The following is a 16,303-nucleotide window of genomic DNA, read 5'->3' as shown; positions in this document are numbered from 1 at the left end:
GCTAATGATTAGTCACTCACTGCAAAAATATTCTTTTTACTAGATGACTACTATGATTTTGAATGAATTAGGACGCTAAAAATTTCTTTTGATCTGCCTGAGTATAAAGCATTAATATCCTAAAAATCCTTGCTTTGGAAAAATTTGCATATTTTCATTTAAGACGATTTCCAATAAAGAAAATAATACAGCCCTTCTGCTAGTCTGATAGTTTTCATGAGCCTTGCAATTAATCAAAACCCAAATTTCCACAAATGTAGATAGCACAATCAAAAGTAACATTCTTTAATTAAAATTCAAATCATATCCTCTAATTTAAATTTTAATTATTATCATTAATAATTATTATTGTAATTATTTAATAATTATTATAGAGGGCAAACAGGTACAGACCGTTCTTCATCAGTATGACCTTATCCTGAAGAACAGGGACCTGTACCTCTTTGCCCTCGGAATCGCTTGATTTCTTGTCTAAATCTAGGCCATTGTTATCGACAAAATCTACGTCTTTACACTCGATTTCTTGACTAAATCTTCGCTACAAGATTATTGCTTTGCTAATTTTATGTTTCAATTTGGCTTGTTTCTTTTCCGTTTTAAAACTATCCGTATATTGGATAACTCATCGACAATATTTAGTTGCCAAAAATCTCAGTGAACACTTTTATGACTCACGAGATTGTGTCTTTAAAGCAGTTAATAAAGTCAAAAGGAATGCCTTAAACGAAAGATTATTTGTTCAACTTTATTTCGAAAATGAGGATTAGAATGGTTGCTACTTAAAACATTTCACTGGTTGTCTAAAATTACATGTCTGGATCGATTTTATACGCTCTTTGATTCAGTGTTGCAATTCTTGGAAATAAAAGGCAATGCTTTCTGGCCCAATTTAATTTATTCGAAAACTGATTATCTTTATATGACCAACTTATTTGCTAAATTTACTAACACCACTTTGAAGTTACAAGTTGATCAATTTAAAAGTATAATACTTAAGTTTATTTGCAAGGCGTTTTCTGTACAAACAAAACTTGGGGAGAAAAGAATACTGTCAGTTTTCAAACCTTTCAAAACTGCAAAAACGAAATGAAGATTTGTTTGTTTATTTTCATCACTTTAAGGTTCTTCATTCTAACTTCAGCCGAAGTTTTGAAGACATTCTTGGTAATTCGGATTGGGTGTTGGACTCTTTTGCAAGCACATCCACAAGTTTGGATCCACAATCCATGCAAATACAAGAGTAATTTATTAAATTATCCGTAAATGATGAACTGAAACCATTATTTGAAAAGCTACCACTATTTCTGATTACAAAACCAAATACGAATTTTATATCTTATATTATGAGTCACTGTAACGAAGATGTTAATTACTTTCTCGTAACTTCCTCTCTAATAGAACGTAGATAGTGTAGTTACAAAGCTCCTCACGGAAAAAAAAAAAAAAAAAAAAAGACATGGAAATTTACGAACGTTACTCAGAAATATCGAGCCGAACATAAATAATCTCATATCATCCCTCATGTTCACCCATATTATTGGGAGGAAAAGTGTATTTTTTTACTTTTAAACAAATTTTATAATTTCAATAACTACTATTTTAAATACAAAAATGTGTAATTTTATTTTAGCATCACTGTTTACCATTCAAGACATCAAAGTTAAATTTGTAATTTGTTTGTTATGCAATATGAGGAGTTATTTCACTTGGCGATTCATGTTCAGATTTTTGCTATAAGAAGTGATCCATCGGCATGTTAAGTTCGGGAGCCACTAAAGTAGATTAATATAGCCATACAGAATGTATTAAGATAAATTCCTTCCTTGATGGAAGAATAAACTTAATTTTAGCATTATGTTTGTAATTGTTTTAGTAAACATTGATTCACAAAGTAAGAAAAAAAAAAAAAAAAAAAAACTACAATCCTATATACATCGCGTAACAGCTTTTCCGATAATACTTATAGGTTATAAATTTTCTAAAACATTTATGGTGTTATATTTTTTATTTATGAGATAAATATATATGATATGCCTATTAAATTAATATCAGTTATTTTTATTGAAAATCAAAGAGTGCAAAAAAAGAATAACAAGCGATCTGGATAACTGGAGTTTCGGATGACTGGAACTTTTTGCGTATCCTAAGAGTGAATTTGATGCAAAACTATATGAAAAGAAATTTATTTTTAAATGTTATATTTCATATACAGCTGTTTTCCTCAGTAATAAATAAATGTTGAAATATATATACTTTTTTCGCAATTACGAGTCCTCTTTTAAATTTTTTAGTTTAATTATATTTATTTACTTTTTTTAATATTAATTCTCAGTTATTATCCTTGATTTATAATCATATTTCCGCTTAATGTACCAAGAACATTAAAGAATATTTTCAATTTTAAATAATGACGCAACTTTTGGTTCGGTTAACGGTTTTCGGTTGTTATTCGAATATGGCAAGGCACACATTGGTAATCTGACTAAGCGCTGAGGATGCCTTCGTGGAGGGCTTTCTCGGGAAACGGATTCATGTTATATATGAGGAAAACTTCGAAAACAAACAAGAAACCAGCCCATTCACCTCGGATCGAGCCCAAATCGAGCTCCCACCCTTCAGCTGCCGGCCCACCAGCGGCCGAGTGATAAAGTCGCTGAACACTGGTAGTTTGGCCCAAGGTTCGAATCTTGCAAACAGACTGTATGCATGGGCGCTTTCATAGTTTTTCCCTGGTGTAATGTGTATACGAACCAGTTCTCGTTAAAAAGTCCTCCCTAAAGACATCTCTTTCTTTAGGCAGATAGCCCTCGAGTGCTTTGCCGAAATCAAATCAAACATTCAGCTGTCTTTAATGACTCGGCCACTAGTGAAACCGCAAGTTCTTGAGAAAATTCACAAGTTGTACCAACCCTTTCAACTACACAAAAATGATCTAAATGGGATATTAGTTTCTGATATTTTATCGCTATCAGCTTATGACACATGTGGCCTGTATTTATGAAAGAACATTAAAACCATTAGCATATTAGAATTCGATTCCTTGTTTGATTTCTATCACACAACTAAAAACGGAGATAAGTAATAGATTGCAAAGAACTATTAATGTCCTTATCAACTTACTTTTCCTTTCGTCCTCGATATCTGTGAAAAATGCGTATTATCACTGGTGGCTGATGAAACAATTTTGTAGCAGGAGATTGTTTATCTAATGCTTCTTTTTAATAAAATAAACAACAGACTTATTATTCTTCAGAATATCTCTTATGCGACGTGAAACACTGCTGGTTATGTAATTGCTTATTGATTGTACAAATTTTATTGCATTTTTTGTAGCGGTAATGTATATTGCACAAACTTATTGTAACTTAAAAATTTCTGTAGCCGTTTTATGCATAAAATGCTAAGTGTTACAAATAATAACATAACTCATATATCTAGTTTTATTTTTATTACAACTTAAATCAATTTAGAAAAGCTTATTCCATAATTTAAATCAAGATATGAATAAGTCACTTCTCTTTTGTTTCTGTTAAAAAAGTATATTTTGGAAAACTCTGTTATCCTGATTTGAAACACTCAAATCATTCGCTGAGAAGTTGTTCTATCGAGTCTCAGTCGAAGATCAGACCTAAGAGAGAGCCTGGTTATTAGTAAAATGCTTGGAGAACACGTGGGGAGCAGAACAGCGGTTCATGAACTTTCGAGGATCTCTTTGATCAGATTTTACTTTTTTCTGAGCCACACACTTTTATGGTATATTTATCAAATTTCCCATGATGAAATTAATTAATAGAATTTTTACTTAGAAAATTATTCCCTGTTCCCTGAATATTAGAATTCTAGTCTCCAGGTTCCTCCAATCATAGCTGAAGAACTTCTGGAATAGAATACCCATGCGGAAAACAAAATAAAACTGGCTCTTGTATATATGTAGAGCTAATTCTGTTTGAAGGAACACACTTTACGATCAAGTGCTCTTGATCGTGTTGTAGTTAGCCCCAAATAAAAAATTAGCAGTGAGAGTGCTCACATCCTGTCAGTTAACAGCTAGATAAATGATGAAAGAAACGGGTCATCAGCTTTGGTAGAGAAGTCTTAGTCATTTGACGATTACAAAGCCTAAATTCGAAAATTAATCGAATTTCAAGCTTTCCAGTAGTGTCTAAACTAAACAGAATCCTGGCCAAATACCTTCGCTGTACTAGCGATATTATATATATCGAGAATGTTTCGCCGGAAACAAATTAGGAGAAGAATGAGGGATCACTGTCATGAAGAATATTCAACTAGTCATTAGAATAAAACAGGCAAATCGATAACCTTGTATTCGACGTAGATTTTGTAAAATCCCAATCGATTTCGAGGGCAAAACGGGTCCTTCTTCATCAGGAGTAACAGAATTTTTTACTCATGCTTTAACTTGAATTTCATTATAATTAGTAAAGCATTTTTTTCTTTTTCAAAATTTCTTTTTTTCAATTAAAATTTTAATGAAGCTTTTGAAAAGTTTTTCTTTTGGTCTCAAAAACCTTTTGTTTCAGTGTTTCGCCTTTTGAGGGATTTCTTTCTCACCACTGTGTTTTATTCCGCCAATAAAGCCAAACTGGCAAACCTAAACGTCACTGCAATAACGATCGTTTTCATAGCTTAGGTTGTGTTCTAACTGAAAGTGATCGATGTTTTTAATTATTTCATGTGAATTTTTATTTCAATTCAGTTTTGATTAAGTCTTTTCACAAAAATTTAATAATTTCACTTAGGTTTTCAATTTTTTGGACAATGTTCTCTTTGTTTAAAAATAAAACTTTGATCTGAATTATTTCACTTACATTTTCAATTCTTTGAATAGTTGTCTTAATTTAAAGGTAAAAAAATTAATTAGAATTTACTTTGTTTTTTCTTGCCTTGGGGAGGGGTCAGAATTTTCGGGTGAACTATTATAATTAAAATACATTGAAATGGTTCATCGGCTAATTCTGATAGAAAAAAGCAAGGATTTTTGGGAAGATAGATTTTCAATTGATTTAAGTGTTCCTCCTCCTGACGAAATGGCATTGAAGTTGATTGAATTTCTCTTCTATTATGTTCTTTTTTCTTTAAATTTTAGTGATTTTTTTAATTGGGTTATTGCTTGTTTAAAGTGTTTTGGTCTTAAACTTTTTTTAATTCTTTTTTACATTTACAGCTTTATTTGAAATTATTATTTATAAATTATAATAAATTTGGATTTATTTGAAATTTATTATTTATAAATTTCAAATTTTGGTCTTTGTGAAAAATTGGTCCTAATTTTCTTACTTTATGTCTTTACCGAATATCTGTTCTCTAAATAAAAGTAATTAAAAAGCTTATGACCTGCGCTAAAGCTGCAAAGTAATAAACCAATAATTTATAAGTAGAAATATTTTTGTATACCGTTTAATTGTGTTCTTAGTGAGCAACTTTAATTTTAAATATTATTTGCTAATTTATTTTGTTTAATAGAATTCTTTTGCCTTAAATGGACTAATGTCTTTATTTTGATTGCGTATTATTCGTGACTTATAATTTGGATACAGCAGAAGTATAATTTGATGCTTACTTGGAAGAAAGATGAAACACTCTCATTTAATTTAGTTGTTGTTAATTGATGGTATATTGGTTTATTCCCCTTGATAAGTCAATTAATCTGCGATCAATGACAATAGCTGCTTTTTCAATACTTCAAACTTTTACTTTTGATTTTGGTGTTTTTGCGACTAAGAATTTTTATTTACAGATTATGTTTTAAAGCAACAGAGGTCTAGAAACTACTAATTTAAAATACCGAGTAAAATGCCGATTAAAAAATTTTTAATAATTCATGGTTTTAATTGAATTTCTGTTCCTTGGAAATGGTATATAAAAAGTTTTCTAATTATAATATATTATATATATATATATCTAAAACACAATTTTCGGAATTAAACTTCCTACATGTGGGTTCCCTCTTTTTGATACGTTCTATTAAATTTATATTAATTAGGAGATAATATAACCATATTTCTTTAGTAAATAAATCATTATTATCTTACTTTGCAGCTATTGCGCAAGTATTAGAAAAACTTGTTTTCGAATTCAATGAATTTTAGATTATTCTATATTAATTATAATGTATATGTATATTATTATAATTAGAAAAGTGCATATATATATGTGTGTGTGTGTGTGTATGCACTTTTATTATTGCCGATCGCAGTGAAAAAAGGAGGCGCACAACTAGATATATAGCAGTCCCATGTACAAAATTTCACCGTTTTTTTCACTGTTAAAATTTCACTCTAATTGTTTTAGAGTTATGCGAGTCATACATACACAAACAACAGGTCATTTTATACAAGCGTCATAAAAAAAATCTCTTCTGAATTTTAAATCCATTTCACAATTCGTTTGGGAGTAAAGAGTCATTTATTCTGTCCGTACCTGCGGACGTTACGCAAAAACATCTTTCAAATGGATTCTGTCAAAATGGAGATTTTCGTTGAAATATGATACCGAAAATGTTTCGCAGTTACAATGCTTTCTTTACTTCGTGCAAAGAAGTAAAATGAAACGTGTTCTGCTTTTGGAAAAAAACTAAACTCTACGGTGTAACAGCCCTTAGTGAGCCGTGGTTTGCAATGCCCTGATATCTGCTTTCTTGACCGTGGACTCCCGAATTGCATGAGCATTTTGCCTGGACATTCAGCTGGACAATTTTGCCTGGACATTTGTCTCAGGACATTCAGCTTTTGATAAAATAAAAATATAAGTTTATTTTTCTCACAGCCCAGTCCAATTTGATAACATTTCGAGCAATATAGTGCTAGGAATAACTTTTCATTTTCGATATGCAAAATATGTTCTTGCACGTAGCATCTTCTCTATTAAACTATAAAAACGATGTTAGGCTCAGAATAATATTAAAAAAAATCCATAATATTTCCTGAAAATGCACTCTTGCAAACCGAATTCAAAATGGACGACGGACAACATTTTAGTGCGAGATCCGAAACATTGCCAGAGCATTATTTTGTAAGTAGATGTTAGAGGATGATTTTACTAATCAAAAACAAAGTAGAAGACGACCGGGATCGCTCAAGCTAAGGACTGAAGACGATCATTAAAGAAATATTCAAGTTGACCTGAAGTTTCAGCTTCTTTTGCTTCAGTAACATAGGAGCTTAAGAAAAGGAGCTGGTCATGCTCATTTTTTATTTTACCTATTATTGATTTGTTATTGTTCCCTCTGGGGAGCTCTGTAATAGAATTTTTGCAAGGCTGCTCTTTTTTTGAGTATGATAACACGTGTGGAGTGCATTATAAATGTGTTCACTAGCTGCCGAACGGTCAAGTCACTCAACACTGGTAGTTCGACCCGGGTTCAAATCCCGGCAAACGGGCTGGCTGCATGGGAGTATTGTGATATTCCCTATATGCAGTGTGAATATCACCCTTAAAAATTTTTCACGAAGGCATGCCTGCCCATAAGGCAGATAATCCTGAAAAATAATCAGGAGTTCCTATTTTCTAATGGCAGTCCAATAGGTTACACATATAATTGGAAAAGAATATAAAATTAGGATGAATAATTAAAATGAAAATGTACAATTATTTCAAATAATAAAAATCTTCCCCCAATGCCAGGCCCTCAGCCGACTTCAACTTGGCCACAACTGAGGCCAGAAGTGGTGGTCACTTTATTATGGAGCAGGGCTTAATTTCTAAACGTAGAAGCGCCGAAACCCTATGGAAGAAAGTCAGGAAAGAGGAAGAACAGTAAATAAATAAAATGACTATTAAAATCATTAATAAAAATTGAATAGTTAATGAGTATCAAATTAATTATTTAATTTATTATTATTTATTAAAATAATTGAAAATTAAATCATTAAAATAAAATGGAAATAGATAAATTAAAATTTAATCAATTTTATTGCTAAAAGTAAAATTTCTACTAAAATAATTGTTCAGTTATATAAGAGAAGTGCCGGAGCCTTCTTAGTTTAGGGCTCCGGTGCATTCCAGCTAGAATTAGAATTTATCCAAAAAACTGAAAGGTACCAGAGCGGGACTCCGGTAGGCACCTAAGGTAATAGGTGGTCTACCTTTGCGTCCTATGAATGGACGGAGAGTTACAGCGAATTTGAGCCCGGGGCTTTTTGTATCACGGTTGGATATTTTAAATTTCTAATATGTAAAGAAAATTTGAAGTTAGAAATTCATTGAAATGACTATATTCATTAAAAATTATGCTGGAGTTCTCGATTACTCCACACACTTCCGGTTTTTGTTGGTCTCGAATGCTTCAAAATCATGTGATCTGAAGAGATTTCCGGTTTTGCAAATGATGAGAAATGATGTCATATTCCTAAGCACGTGATGTATTGTTTTTCTTGACGTTTAAACTCGTGATTGTGTTGATCAAAATTCTGGTCACATTGTCGTTCGCCGATAGCAGATGTTTCGTGATATAAACTATGTCTGCTAATATCAGGTATCAGAGGACGTGTGCTGCAAATATAGTTGTGGAATATTTTGAGAAATCTGATGATGCGTATTAGTTGTGTTATAATACAACTATGTAGGTCAAAATTTATGTTCACTATTCAAAATTATTTTTTTCTTAACAACATAGCATAAAACCGGTTTCTTTATACCTAGAGCTGTTACTGTTAAAATTATATTACGCTTTTATTTTGAGACGTGTTCATATTAGAAATATGCTTCTGAAATCATCTGTTGAATTCCCCCCCTCATGTGAGTATAATTGTAGTTGTCTTCGTGTTGTTTTTCAATTTTATGCTTTGTTATGAACTGTCACTTCATGCTTTGTCATTTTGTGTAGATTTTATGTTGTGTAACTTTTCAGTAGCAATATAAATAAGCAATGTAAATGCGGTAAAAGTAAATACTGTGCGCGTTCTTTTTTCATATGTATGTTATCAGCTTCTAGTTATTGCTGTTTTTCATGTGTTTTTACTTTAAACTGTAAGTAATTTGTGACTAGGTACTTTAAATTTTGATATGAAGTTTACTGTTTATAATCTAAAAGCTATCGGGGGTGGAGGTAAATCTTTGCATAAATGATTTCTTTTGCATAACGTAATGAAGAAGAAAATTTTATTATTTTAATGTGAAATATAAAAATGTGTAAACAATGCATCTCATGTATTTTGCATATGCTTTAACAAGGTATTTGGGCTATTTAAAAAGCATATTCTTTAACTGTTTTTTCTTTTGTATTATTTTTGGTAAAAGTATAGCTTAGTGTACCCCTTGACGATTTTTGGCGGTACATGGATACCGATTTTGTGCAATTCTTTGACTCGTTATTTTGGCTCGCGAAGCAGCGATTTTCGCTACAGAAAGCCAAAATAACAAGACAAACAATTGCACAAACTCGGTATCCATGTACACATTGACTTATTTTCACTTAAAAAAAAAAAAACCCCGAATTGCACAAAAATGGCATTGAACACTCCTTTGACTTTATCCGTGTACACGTCAACCTATTTTCACTTAAGAAAATCCCCGAATTGCACAAAAATGGCATTGCGCACTCTTTTAACTTTGTCCATGTACAAATCGATATATTTTCACTTAAAAAGCCAAAGGAGCACCAAAGTCTACAATATAGGCAAACAAAAAATACATAATCTCAATAAAATACATTTTAAACCAAACAATAAAATAACATAAAAAAGGAAAAACATGTTATACATTTAAGCACTACCAATAGCAAATATGCACTTACCATGATTTTCGAGTTCGCTTCGTACACCCAGAGCCACATAAAAATCAAAATATCAATCATACTCAAATGACTTTTTTCAAACCAGGTACTCTTTCTGATCGAACGCTTCACATAGTGACCATCTGAACCTTTCTTCCTACAAACCCATTCCAATCCATCTAAACGGTTTTAACACACAAAACAAAAACTCTTACAAAACATACCATGATTCAAAATTTCCCAGAATCATGCACCCGATTACATCACAATAGGGTTTCCATAACATTCAACTACTCAGGCTACCATAAATGAAACAACTTGGCTGTAAATCAAACAACAACTTCGCCATAATATGAGGGGTACTTTAAAGTCTACTCGACCCTTATTTTTCTGCTGAATTTGTAGCAAAATTAAATGTATAAAATTTAAAGGTATTATAAACATAAAACAATTGGGGAAAGTGCAGAATCACCCACTGCTTGGTGCATTTTTAAGAATTGCACGTACTTGGTATCCATGTACACATCGATCTATTTTCATTTTAAAAAAATCCCAGAATTGCACAAAAATGGCATTGCGCACTCCCTTGACTGTATCCATGTGCACATCGACCTAGTTTCACTTAAAAAGTCAAACAAAATTGACAGAAATCCAATTCTTCTTACTCTTGTAAAAAGCACCAAACAAATAAGTGTTCGATTCTGCACTTTACCCAAACAATTATATGTTATTTTTTGTCTCTACATGCAATATGTTATATATATAAATGTATGTTAATATGTCATGCTTTATGACAATAATTAGAAATTAAAAAATTTGCTAACTTCAGGAATTACTGCTTGTAATGCCATAATTTTTTTTTAACTTGTTTATTCGTAATGTTAAAGTGTTCTTCATATAGGTGGGCAGTTGTAACATACTTTGCTATTAATTAAATTAATTTGTGATGTTTATATCTGAGTCTTAACAATGCATAAGAAAAATGCTATCTTTTAAGTCTAGCAAGAAATTAAGATTTCATTTTTCTTTCTTCTGTGTTTGTTAGTAAATGTTAACTGAACTTGCTATAAGAACTTTAGTATGGAAATTTTCATTGCTGGGTTTTTCTCTTTGTAAATATAGTTACACAATTATCATTCTATGCGAAACTATAAAAATCCCTCCTGGTTGAGAAACCATATCTTATAATGTGTGAAAGCAGCTATAAAACCACTGTAGACTAAATCATTGCTGTGAAAGAAAAATGAGCTAATTTAAAATATGCTGCTTTTGAGAAAATGCCTTTTAAAATTTTCCCCTTAATACTTGTATACAGTATACACAGGATTTGCCGACATTATGATGAACAGTAAATGCAGTTTTTAAGAGCTGTAAATGAATCGTTTTGGTGTTGCCGACAATTTTCAAAATCGCTCCAAAGCCGTACCATATACTAGGATTTTACCAAATTTTCAAGTGCTGAATTATATAGTTTGTAGTATTGTTATTTCAGAAGTAGATGTTATACAGTTGGTGTCACTTAATGTGATAACATTTGGTCATGGTTATTTTGACCACATGAACCAAATTATAACCACAAACAATAAGGAAAAAATGCTTTTCAAATAGCAATGGAATTAAACAATTAATAAATGTAACAAGAAACATATAAATAGGTATTTTCTCAGCACTGTCATGAAAAGGCAAAAGTTTACTTATTAAATGGTTAAAATTTACTCTAAGGTACTCCTTGTCGAATCATTTCTTTTTTGACTCCAAGATCGGCACCAGGAATGATCAGCACTGCCTGTTACTCGAAATCAAAACAAGAAGCCAAAGACTTACACAAACTTGGTGTCCATGTACACACCAACCTATTTTAACTTTAAAAAAATCAGAAAATTGCACAAACTAGGCATTGCGCACTGCCTTAACTTTGTCCATGTACACATTGATCTATTTTCACTTAGACAAAATCAGAATGCTAAAACAAAGTTAAAACTATCATGTTAACCAGAAAAATTTGCTGCTGTCTTAACACACAGAGATGAACAAATAACCAAAAATGCATATTTCCTAACATAAAAACATTAAACAACTACAGTCAAAAGTCTTTAATCCGCACTCGTCGGGACTTCGGCGATTCCGGATTATCGATTTTTCTGGATTATAGATCATCAGTTTAAATCTGGTAAGATGGCATGCAGAAATTATAAAATTAAAAATATGAAACCGTAATTTATAAAATAATGAGCAATTATGATCTAAAGGGTATCAAAATTTACCAAAAAAGAAGCCTAATATTTATTTGTTTACTTTATTAAACATTTCTTTCAATGCGCGGATGCATAAAGCATACCTTACGCATAGCTGAAATTAGAAAATTGCAACCAGAAAACTATTTGATTTGTATTCGTGATATTTATAATAACGAGGAATTTTATTTAAATCATATCAAAGACGGAGTACATCGAAATTAAATACTACATTTAGTAAGGAATTATAAGCGGAATAAAATAAAAACATCTGCCCTGAAGATAAGGATAGTGTTGACAAATCAACTTCCAGTTAATTGCACGCCGCCACGTCCCCCCCACCCCCCGCGCAGAGCAGTGTGAAATTGATAAACAGATTTCGGAACAGTTAGATAAACAAAGAATATGCCTTTATCCATTTTTTGTAGCAATTCGTTTTTTGTTTGATGGACATCGAAACATACTTTTGTTTTCTAGATCCTTTGGGAGCTCCAGCATCGGAAATTCTATTTGACATAATCGAAAGTTCAAGCTTACTTTTAGAAAATTGCTCTTACAGTCGGCAAAAAATAATAAGCCGGATCCAATTCGAAGATTAAAGAACAACGCAATCATCAACATTAACTGAAATAGATAATTAGTTAATTTTAGCTTATACCGTCCGTTATATATTAAATGCGCACGCGAAAACGTATTCTGCACTTGCGCAGACGCATATGCGCAGTCGTAAATGTCTTGCGCGCACGAGTAAAACGCCTATGCGCATGCGTCAATGCGGCGCATGCGCAAAAAGATTTTAGCTTTGAGGTCCGGATTATAGATCGTTCCGGATTATGGGTGTCCGAATTAACGACTTTTGACTGTATTCTTTTAACAAAAATTAACACACAGAGATGAATAAATAAATGAAACATCAATTTTTTAACATACCTTTTTTTCATATGCATACGTGCAAGCTTCCCACCACCATTTCCTCCACGTAAACAATTAAGTTAAATTTTTGGTTGCTTCAGCTCATACGCTGTTAATCAACATTCATCCTCTTACCCACCTCAGACATACTCAAATGATGATACCCACAGCAAAATAATAGCAAGTTCAAAATCCAACACCGTACCACACATGTCCAAGCAAACACAGTAACTGAAAACCAAACCTGGGTCCATACAAAAGGGTTAATATTAAAAAAAATAACTAAAATCTAAATTTTTCACGACACATTTCACGATATTCGCAGAAATAACCTCTTCTTAATGAAAAAAACACGATTTTTTCCCAAGACTAGTTTCGGCAACATTAGGGTTATCGAAAAACCTATTTCATGCAGCGGGCTTCTAGATTTCATGAGCAACCAATACCATTTGGCGATTTTTTTCAGACAGAAAAAGAGGGGTACTGTACAGTAAAGATCAACTCTTATAAACTATTCGCATTGTCTTTAACCCTTTGACGTGCGCTATATTATTTTTAAAATTTTTTTAACTAAAAACACTAACAGAAATCGAATATTATGATCCTAGAGACAAATAATATATGAATTTAAAAAAAATCTACTCCCGCCCATTAATCTGTGGGTGGTGGTTTTGCTGTGAAACCAGTGCGCGTCTAGGACTTTGAAACTGACTGAGTGGGAAAAAGCAACTTACCTTTTTCCGTACGCATTTCCAATAAATGACAAAATTTGCGAATAAAAAAAAAAAACTGCATTTAAAAATTGCATCAAATATAAATTTTTTACTTTATTTTACAAAGTATATCATTAGAAAAAAAAAATTATTATTTATGTAATTTTTCTGCAGCAGTGAAAACATAAGAACGTACATAATAAGGAAATTGGGATAAATAGATGGATAAAAGCCATAAATATATCCATGTGTTTTGCATCTTCCATAGAGGTAATGTCGTCAGTTGGGCCATGATCCTCAGAAAATTCTGGAATGGATTTCACCACATTCTGCATTTTATTCCATGTTACATCTGCAATTCTGGAAGGACCTGTAAATTTATAGCATCATTTTCTGAGTGATCATCACTTTCATCTTCTATATTTCCTTAAGCAGGAGGGAAGGGGGCAAAGGAGTATTTCCTTCTCCTTCACTTTCATCCTCAGAGACCACTGATTCTGGATCTGAAGGTAATTCTTCAAGTAACGCTAATGCATCAGCTATTTCTAACCCTTTGCGAGGCATTTTGAATCTCAACAGTAGAAAATAAAATATTGGCAAAATTTTTTAATTTAATTAAATTTTTGCACGATTTCTATTTTTAATTAATCAAAAATATATTTGCAATTTTTTGGAACCACACAAAATAATTTAGAAAATCACAGTACTAACATAGAGAGCAAGCATGTTGAAAGCAGAGAAAAATCTCTGGAACGAAAAATATTTTATGGGGGAAGGTGCATGTATTGTTTGGTAATGCAATAACTCTGTGATTTCAAAACCCCTTATCCATATCTGGGTGAAAATAAACACTTCTATTTCAAAGCAGCAAACATTACTACAAAGAGCAGTGGTTTCAGGGCGCGACCACCGAGCCTCTAGGGGAATGTGAGCATTGTAACGCAATGCTCTAGTGGGGCAGTGGTCGCACCCTGAAACCACAAAGGAAATACCATAAATATACACAGGTTGTTTATATATGCAGTTTAATTATTGATGTCTTTTTATTGTTTATGATAGAAATAATGATGTGCGATAAAAAAATTTTTAAATTTTAAGTTATTAATATAAATAAAAGGAAGTTATTTTGTCTCACTGAAAATGAATTTTGAAAGACATCCGATTTAAAATACTAAGACCTAAAAAATAGTTCTGCAGTAATTTTGCATTATTTAGAGGTAAAAGATAAGTAATCAATCGGTTTTCACTCAGTTTGGAAACAAGAGCGGGAAAAATTTCGAAAATTGGTGGTTTCAGGGCTCGACCACCGCCCCTCAAAGGTTTAATGCAAAAGTTGATTTATGACCTGTTAATAATGATTGAAAATCGACCACTGCCCCTAATCGTAATACTTTGTAGGCATCCCATGTTCAAAGAGAATATGTCAACATAAAAATAAAAATTAGGCAAAAAAAAAAAGTTCAGTAGTAAATGTTTTTATGGATTCTTATTTTTTGTTTTGCTTTGTTTTCCCCCCCCCCCAGGTTAAAGGAAAAGGGGAGTGGGGATTTGCAAAAATTTCTTTGCTCCTGAAGAAGAGGTAACCTCAAAATTGATAGAAATTATCAAAATCTACTAAGGTTGCTTTTTTGCTTAATTTTAATTGATTGATTAAAATTAAAACCAAAGCATATACTGAACCCTTACTTGGGGATCTCTGTCTTCCAGTTTTATTTATTTCCAGTTATCTTATTCCATTTTTATTAAATTTATTCTTTGATATTTTTACCATCTTAACCAAATTGTTGATCAAATAAGCGAAGCATTTTCTATGTATTTGTATACAAATAGGCAAGTTGGCAATTCGATAACAGTGTTGTTATATATGTAACTGTATCTATTATTATTAATCATAACTGTAATATAGAATAGTAGAGTAGCAATGTAGAATAAACAGTGTTTGTGTACATCACGTAATCATCACTGAGCACTTATAAACATTTCATAAACAACATTTACCAAAGTGACAAACTTTACAAAAAAGCTATTATGATAGGCATGCAAGACTATTAAAAGCACTGAAGGTAGGAGGAGATCATGTGTACATAAAAGAGAAAGAGGGAAAATTATAGAAGAAGCAGAAAGACCACAGTACATCCTGAAGCAGAAAACCAAAGATAGATAGATCGTTTCAGTGTGGGATTTTTCTGCTGTTTTGTGCGTGCTTTATTATTAGTCTTCTGTTGCCCAACATTGTTGGTCCAAAAATCACACTTCAATTTTTCTGCTGCCAAAATTATTCAGAAAACATCTCCCATTGATGAACTGGATTTTCTAGAGGCATTTCACATTCAAAAAAAAAATCTTTCTGTTCTAGTTAACGATTCTAATTCCAATCCATCTTTGCCTTCGGCCTTTAAAGAAATCATGTTTAGTTCTGGTTTCATCAAGAGATGGCGCCACTAGCTTATTTTCTGTCCAGGCTTTCTTATCTTATCTGACCATTATATTCTATCTTGTTCATTTGCGCTTTTGCAGCTGACGATTGTGGTTCGGTAAAACCATTGAAACTAGTCCTGTGAAAATTTGAAAATATAACGCTGATTTTTGTTGTTTGACTTCTGAATTAGTATTTGTTCGGCGTGTTATTGTGTTTAAATCAAATATAAATTCTTAAAGGAACTAATCAGAAAGAGTTTGCAATGCAAAACAACTATGAAAATGAAAGTCAT

The 16,303-nt window shown here is 32.0% G+C and overlaps 1 protein-coding gene across 6 annotated transcripts in view; it reads left to right on the top strand.

Annotated features, from left to right (window-relative positions):
• Positions 1–16,303, top strand: part of LOC118196133 (major facilitator superfamily domain-containing protein 12-like) — a 207,559-nt gene that overhangs the window by 129,521 nt on the left and 61,735 nt on the right. Inside the window, exon 1 of one of the 6 annotated variants that reach the window (XM_035367532.2) lies at positions 8,403–8,581. The exons of 4 other annotated variants lie outside the window; for them this stretch is intronic. The gene's annotated coding sequence lies outside the window, so the exon portion shown is untranslated. Of the gene's footprint in view, positions 1–8,402; positions 8,758–16,303 lie in introns of those variants that run through there. One more of the 6 variants, XM_035367531.2, reaches the window with a different exon arrangement.

Source organism: Stegodyphus dumicola, chromosome 9 (assembly GCF_044657685.1).
Source record: "Stegodyphus dumicola isolate Sdum_Otavi_A_Nest chromosome 9, ASM4465768v1".
NCBI classification, from domain to species: Eukaryota; Metazoa; Arthropoda; class Arachnida; order Araneae; family Eresidae; genus Stegodyphus; species Stegodyphus dumicola.
Note: the sequence above shows the minus strand (reverse complement) of the source record. Positions and strands in the feature narration are given on the sequence as shown.